Here is a 7,235-nt window from a genome sequence, read left to right as displayed (position 1 = left end):
GATCAAGAGGATCTTCTATCTGGAACACTCAGAAACTGTCATCATCCATGTGGCGACTGAACTGGAGTTGTCTTCTTAGTCTGCTTGTTCTCCTAAAACATATTCAAAAATACATTTATGAAGATAAAACATAATAGAGTGACATAATTCTGATTATTATGCCATTCATTCATGTAAATCAAGCAAAAAGTAAAACATTTGACCAAAAGATATCATTTCTAATATTACTTCTAATAATTAGAATATAATAGCAAAAATGAGTAAATATGTGTGTTATAAAAATGTCACTAAGCATATTAGTTCGCATATCATTAAAAGTTTAAACCATAAAGTATGATTAAAAGTATAAGGATGAACAACTCATCAGGGATTCTAGAGATAAAACATTTTTCATTCTATTGCATTGTTGTTGGGTAAGTCGTTGGGAGCGTCGACACAAACTATGGACAAAAAGGTAATAACCTATGCTCATATGTGTATTGAAATTAATTTAATCAAGACTTTACCAGACACTACATGGAAATTCAGCTAGGATCCACCTCTTTGATTTAATAGTTGGATCATGAAACGCTCCCTTTTAGATGTCAGATTTGTCATGAATATGACCATCTCCAAAGGATGTGCCCCAAATCTAATCCTATAGGGAATTCTATTCAAAGGCCAACTCATCCTCCTCCTAAGGAGGACAAAGTGAAAGCTTCTGTGGTGGAGGATAAATAAAGTTTTATTCTAATTAAGATCAAAAATAGGGGAAGAGGGCAAAAGAGAACTCTAAAGGACATGCAATTTGGTGAAATATTTAATAGGTTTGGTGCACTAGATGACTTAGACTAGTTTTGATGGGGCCCTTGTCAGGATTCCTACAGGTCAAGAGTTTGAGGCAATGGATCAAATTGTTGAGGAGAAGGGTGGGAATATCCCTATTCCATTAGATGGAAGCTTGGATGTGAAAATGGACACAGATATTCCCTTGTTGTCTACAGGTGAGGCGGAGACAAGTGGAGGCAAGGAGGGGTTAGTTCTTCCTGATGGAGCAGGCGCAATGGCTACTCTTGATAATAATTCATAGGAGATTGGTAAAAGTAAGGGATTTGACCTTGCCTTGGGGTTGCAACAAAAAACTATCAAGAAGGGGGCTCTTGAGAAGCTTTCTAAATGTAGAAAGAAAGATCAAGAAAAATTGAAACTAGTTGGTAAGATGCTAGTTGAGTCCGGTTCTATCACAACCGTTGATTTCTATTTCTCTCCATCTTTGAAATGATAATTCCATCACGTAATGTAAGGGGTATGAATATATCCCTAGACAAAAGGTTATTCAGGATTTGATTTGTCTTCACTCTCTTCATCCAGGAGACTAAGATGTCTATCGAAGGTATGGTAGGTTTGGTTCCTAATATTTGGGCTAGAGGCCAATGTCAGTGCATTGGAGCTCAGGGTAATTTAGGTGGTGTGGCTTGTCTGTAGGACCCTAGCAAGGTTGTTCCTCAATGATGGATCTTTAGTAAATACTTGTTCTCAATGGTTGCCTCAAGTTTGGAATCGGGAGAAATTAATATTTTTACCAATGTGTATGCCCAAATTGATCTCACAGGAAAGTCCTTTCTTTGGTCTCATATCAAAATGGTTAGAAATTTGTCTGCTTATCTTCCTTGGATCATTGCAAGGGATATTAATGCTATCTCAAGTATGAAGGAGAAGAGGGGTAGTATTGTCATGCTTAAACAATCTTCTAGACTCTTAAGGGATATTATTGACCTGTTGAACTTGGTTGATATAAATCTAGTGAATGTGACTTTCACTTAGAATAATAGGAGGTGGGGGGTTGATGCTAAGAGCTTGGATAGGTTCCTTGTGTCTAACTTCTGGGTTGGAGATAGTTGGACCACCAACTCTGAGATTATTGACTGGAAGGATTTTGTTCATTGGCCAATCTCTAAGTTATTTACTTCAAAACTTTTAAAAATCCATCTTTTAAGTTTCAACATATATGGTTTCAAGACTCTTCTCTACAAGACTACATTTCGGATTGGTGGTCCAAAGGTAAGTCAACATTTGGGACAACTATGTTGAAATGTTGGAATAGGCAGTGCTTTGGTAATTTTTCTGCAGCCAAGGCTTTTTCCCAATCTCACTTTGATGTCATAACTTGACAAATTCAGGAGCATGGTTTTAACAGAAGATGATTTTGTGAAAGAGTTGGAGTGAGAATTGCAAGAAGAAATCTTCTAGAAGCAAAAGTCTTGTATAGATTGTCTTCAGGAGGGAGACAAAAACACTACCTTTTTCAACAATTCAATCAAAGATAGGAGGAAATGGAATCTCGTTACTTCTCTCACGTCCTCTGATGGGAATCAACTCACTTCCTTTGGGATGATTTTGAGAGAGATCATTTGTTTCTACTCTACTTTGTTTACTGAAGATACTCCCTTGTCAAGGGGCGAAGAAGCTCTTATTCTAGATTGTATTTCTCAATTACTTTCTAATGAGATGAATGAATCCTTGAGTAAACCCATCACTTTGGAATAATTACAAGGGATTGTGTTCCAAATGAAAAAATGGAAAGCTCCTGGTCCTGATGGCTTCCAATTGAGTTCTATCAAGAATTTTGGGAAGTGTTTAAGTTGGACCTCTTGGAGGTTGTTAAAGAATCTTGAAAGAATAAACAGATGTTGAAAGTCATGAATACTATGTTCCTTTCTCTCATCCCAAGAAAAGATGGAGTTGATTCCTTAGAACTTTATAAACCCATAGCCTTATGCAATTTTGTCTATAAAATTTGTTTGTTAACAGATTTTTGCCTTTCTAAAATAACTTCAAAGATGACTCACAAATGCCTCGAATTGAAAGGCAAAACTGAAACCAACAGTTGGATAGATCTATGTTAGATAGATAATCTTCCTCTAGATTTTAGAGGTACATCTCCCTCTTATGATATAATTTAATTTTTAGGTATGCTTTTGACCAGAAAGCAGGAAAGGAAAAACTAACATCTGAACATAGCCACACTACAAATGTGAACTACAACTTTATAAACAAAGGGACTGAAACGAATGACACAAAGTTCACCCTTGCCCAGCACCTGCAAGAAATAACTAGGAAAATAACAGTAATTCCTCTTAGAGTATGTGAATATTCCGACAAACTCAAAGTTCATAAAATAACCACATCATGATCTACTATAACATATGAAACCTTCCAGGATTGATTGTAATTAACATAAGAAAATAACAACCATAAAGAAATGCAAATGAAAAAAAAGTTTCAGAAACACTCTTTATTTCCTGAACCAAATTGGAGAGTACTGTTGGGATGTGAAGCCCAATGGTCACGACCTTTCGTCTTCTCCAGACTCTTCATTTCAAATCTTAATGTGAATGTATATATAGATGTGTACAGTCATGTATTGTAGAGTTGTATTTTGCATTATCGATTAATAGAAGGACTCCCTGCGTTTCTGGTGGACGTAACCACTTAGTGGTGAACCACGTTAAACTTGTGTTTTGCATTTACGTTATTAGCTTTCTGTTGTTTTGTATTAATCTTTCTTTGCTCGTTTATAACTAACAATTGGCATCAAACGACATTGGTGGGATGGCTGGGAAAAGGAGACTTCATCTAAAGAAGAAGAGGGTTTGTTGTATTCGTTGTCTGAAGAAGAAGAGACTGGTTTGTTTGCCTTCCAAGATGAGGAAGATGCCTCCCGGGGTGAGGAGGATGTAGTCTGAGAACCGGCGAATGAAGATGACCTTGAAGAAGGTGAGGCCTACAACTCGAAAGATTACCTATACGAATGAAATGAGAAACTATGAGAGGAAAATTTTATTCTCATAAAGCGAATATGTCGCATGGAAGATGAAATGGCAGAATTGAAAGAGAAATTTACCAAAAAGTGGGAGTTTTCTGTAGAAAAAAGAAATGAAGAGCTGAAAAAGGAATTGGCTGCCCTCAATACCATTTTTATCACATTAGACAATGTTTCAGGTTCTCGAGAACAGAACGATGAGAGGCCAAGTTTCTGGTGGCATGAGGAGATACCCATGGATGCCATGTTGCTGTTTGTACTGATTCCTTGGTTAAAGGAGGACCAAGAGGGGACTCGAACCGACAACATCGTGGAGGCTGTGCTGGGTGATGTAAGGCCCTTCCAGATTATCAATAAAGAAGGAAAACAAATCAGAGAAAGCGAGAAGAAAAAAGAGTCTTATGCTAAAGCGTCTCCTGAGCCTGAAACACCCATAAGAATCGGCTCTACCCCTCTTCCTTACAAAAACCTTGCGAAGTCCCTTTTATTTAAGCAGAAACGGGCGAGTGAAGACAACCTGGAGGATGATGATTGTCCCACTTATGTGACAAATTCCATTGAAAAATATGAAAAGAAGTATCTGCCTCCAGCCCTAGCCGCTACTACCGATATTGGGTTTGATATCGTGGACCAGAGCAGAGACATTCTTGTGGCAGAGTCTCAGCAGTCCACGCAGGGTAATAAATATGATGCAGATTGTTACTGTAGTGATGATGAGGAGCGTATGGAGTGGTCAAAGGCCATGGGCAGGCATTATCCCATAAAACCTTTTTCGTTTGGCAGCAAAACTGTTATGCTCGATGTTAATCGATTGGAGAGAATGTTTTCCTATTTTGAATTTGATGTTGCAGAGGATAAGAAAAATAGTCGTATTATTTCTAGGAGTGCTGGTCGTGTTCACTGTGATATGGATCTGGAAATGGTGGATCCATGGTGTGTTGGATACAATGGTGAAGAAGACGCTCTAATTCGAAGGCTAGTTAGATAGGTTTTATTCAACAAAACTGAAAGTGATTGCCCAATAGAGAATGGATACGCTCAACTAGAGAAGGACACACATGTGTTAGTTGATATGCAAAAATTGATAGTGATTTAGGAAGGCGTGCAGAATGGTCCCTCACTCATGTCAAGCGATAGTCGCACTATATATGACAGTATTCATGACAGGGATTACCTATTGATGGAAGAAAACGCAGACATCGTTACTCCTCTATATAGAGAATTAAGTGCAGTCTTGTTTGCATGCAAAGACCCATAATTGGTCATCAAACTGCAGTTACAGGAGACACAGGACCCAGAATGGAGACAAAGAGTCACGACAGATGAAGAGGTGATAAAAGCCTTGCCAATTGTGAAAATTGCAGAGAAGGGGAGCATAGGAGTAGGTGATCACGATGGAGTGTTTTTTGAACATCCAAAAAGTGGAGTTGTGTCTGAGTTTTTAGTAGCAGGAGATATCTTTGACTGCGATTTGTTTTGGAGAAGACTAATTCGTACAGTCTGTGAGCAAAATATGGCAAAATTGAAGTCTTTGATGTGCGTGATTTTGAGGTGAAGAATTGGAAATGCAGGGAATGTTGAGACATGGCTGTGTCGATTGAGCTTCAAGTGGGAGATTGTTGGGATGTGAAGCCCAATGGTCACGACCTTTCGTCTTCTCCAGACTCTTCATTTCAAACCTTAATGTGAATGTATATATAGATGTGTACAGTCATGTATTGTAGAGTATTTTGTGTTATCGATTAATAGAAGGACTCCCTGCGTTTCTGGTGGAAGTAGCCACTTAGTGGTGAACCACATTAAACTTGTGTTTTGCATTTATGTTATTAGCTTTCTGCTGTTTTGTATTAATCTTTCTTTGCTCGTTTATAACTAACAAGTACAAAGACTCTTTCTTTCTATACAAAGATTCTGTTTTTCCTCCTTTTTTTAAGAATTTCAATTGCATACTTAAAGGATTCCCCTTTAGTGAGGCCTTTTAGTTTCATAACTGATTCTTGAAAACCAATTACAAAAAATTATGTCCTTTCAGTTTCCATTCTTCCATGAATATCGACATCTTAACTTGTTGATATTAAAGCTAACTTTAAAATAAATGGTACCACTTCTTATGAATCTTAATAGCATAATAAAATTGGAGTCTGTTGAATCCATCAGTTTCTATCATTTCCCTCCTTCACAACCCAATGTCCCTATAGCCGTCTGATGTTCTTTGGGTCACAACCAGTTACAATACGCCATTCATATCTGTCAATGGCAGGGTAAGCCACCTTGAGGGGCATTTATCCCACTAGCTCATTCCACCACTCTTCAATAAGATCCATTATTGATGTAGATTGCTGAGGAGTTGCCAAAGAAGAAATAATTGCAACACAATTACTGAGACAAAACCATCTAAAGTCCATCCTTGCAGGGCTGACGTTCCAATTAAATAACCCCCTCTCATTTGCATGAAGTCAAATACCCAATCTGGAAGAGAATCGGATATGACATTAAACTTATTGACAGTTGTGTGGGAACATTCCTGTGTCTTATATCTGTAGATTTCATTGGGATGTTGAAAGTCAAGCCAGAAATAACTCTGCATGTGATAACTCAGTGCTCTATGAATTCTTTTCCTCCAGCTTCTGGTTTAAGCAATTGACAAGCACATCTAAGTGCCATAAAGAACAATGCTTGAATTTCAATTGGATAACCACATTCCCATCCTGCGATCAATCATGGAGCACCCATCAGCACAAAGAAGAGTGTTAATTGTGTCAAATCCATTTGCAAGGCATAAAGTGAGTATAATCCTTATTCCTCGTTGGCAATCAGGCATATTTTCTAGTGAATGATCTCCTGTAGACTTTTGGTCGGCCCGCAGAAGAATTAATCCACCAAAACCCAGAATGGATGGGAGCAACCCTTCCTATTGCACTCTTACCAAAATCTACAATCATGGTATTTCTAACAGGATCATGAGGTATTTTGAAACTGGCAAGCATAATCCCTTCTCCCAAAGTAAAATAGTCTATTGGCAAGCATAATCCTGACTTCGAGTCGGGCTCCAAATCATTTGAAATTATCTTCAAAACTGGCAATCGGGTCCGCATGGGAACATTGAATCAAATGGTAATCATGAACACAGCTTCGATGTCTTGATCATGGCTGCAATCTCAAAACTCAATGGGGGTTTGCATATATTCCCGAACACTCTTAACCGCATGACAGAATCCTCCTGAGGTGCTTTACAAAATGTTTTGCACATGCTCCCATATTTTTGCAAATGATGTTACTATGGTTTCCATCGTCTCAACATGTATAGCATTCTTCACAAATTCATCTTTTTAGCTAGACCCGATTATCAATAAAATGAAAAACTTTAGAGAGTTGTGGTCACATTGTGGCAATTAATAAAAACACTAGATTTCAAAAATTGGGAAGATGAAAA

The 7,235-nt window shown here is 37.9% G+C and overlaps 1 pseudogene; it reads right to left on the bottom strand.

Annotated features, from left to right (window-relative positions):
• Window positions 1–5,994: 5,994 nt before the first annotated feature.
• On the bottom strand, window positions 5,995–6,897 carry LOC131060617 (probable alkaline/neutral invertase B; annotated as a pseudogene).
• Window positions 6,898–7,235: the final 338 nt, after the last annotated feature.

Source organism: Cryptomeria japonica, chromosome 2, assembly GCF_030272615.1.
Source record: "Cryptomeria japonica chromosome 2, Sugi_1.0, whole genome shotgun sequence".
In the NCBI taxonomy this organism is placed as follows: Eukaryota; Viridiplantae; Streptophyta; class Pinopsida; order Cupressales; family Cupressaceae; genus Cryptomeria; species Cryptomeria japonica.
The sequence above is the reverse complement of the archived record's forward strand: the minus strand, read 5'-3'. Positions and strand labels throughout refer to the sequence as shown.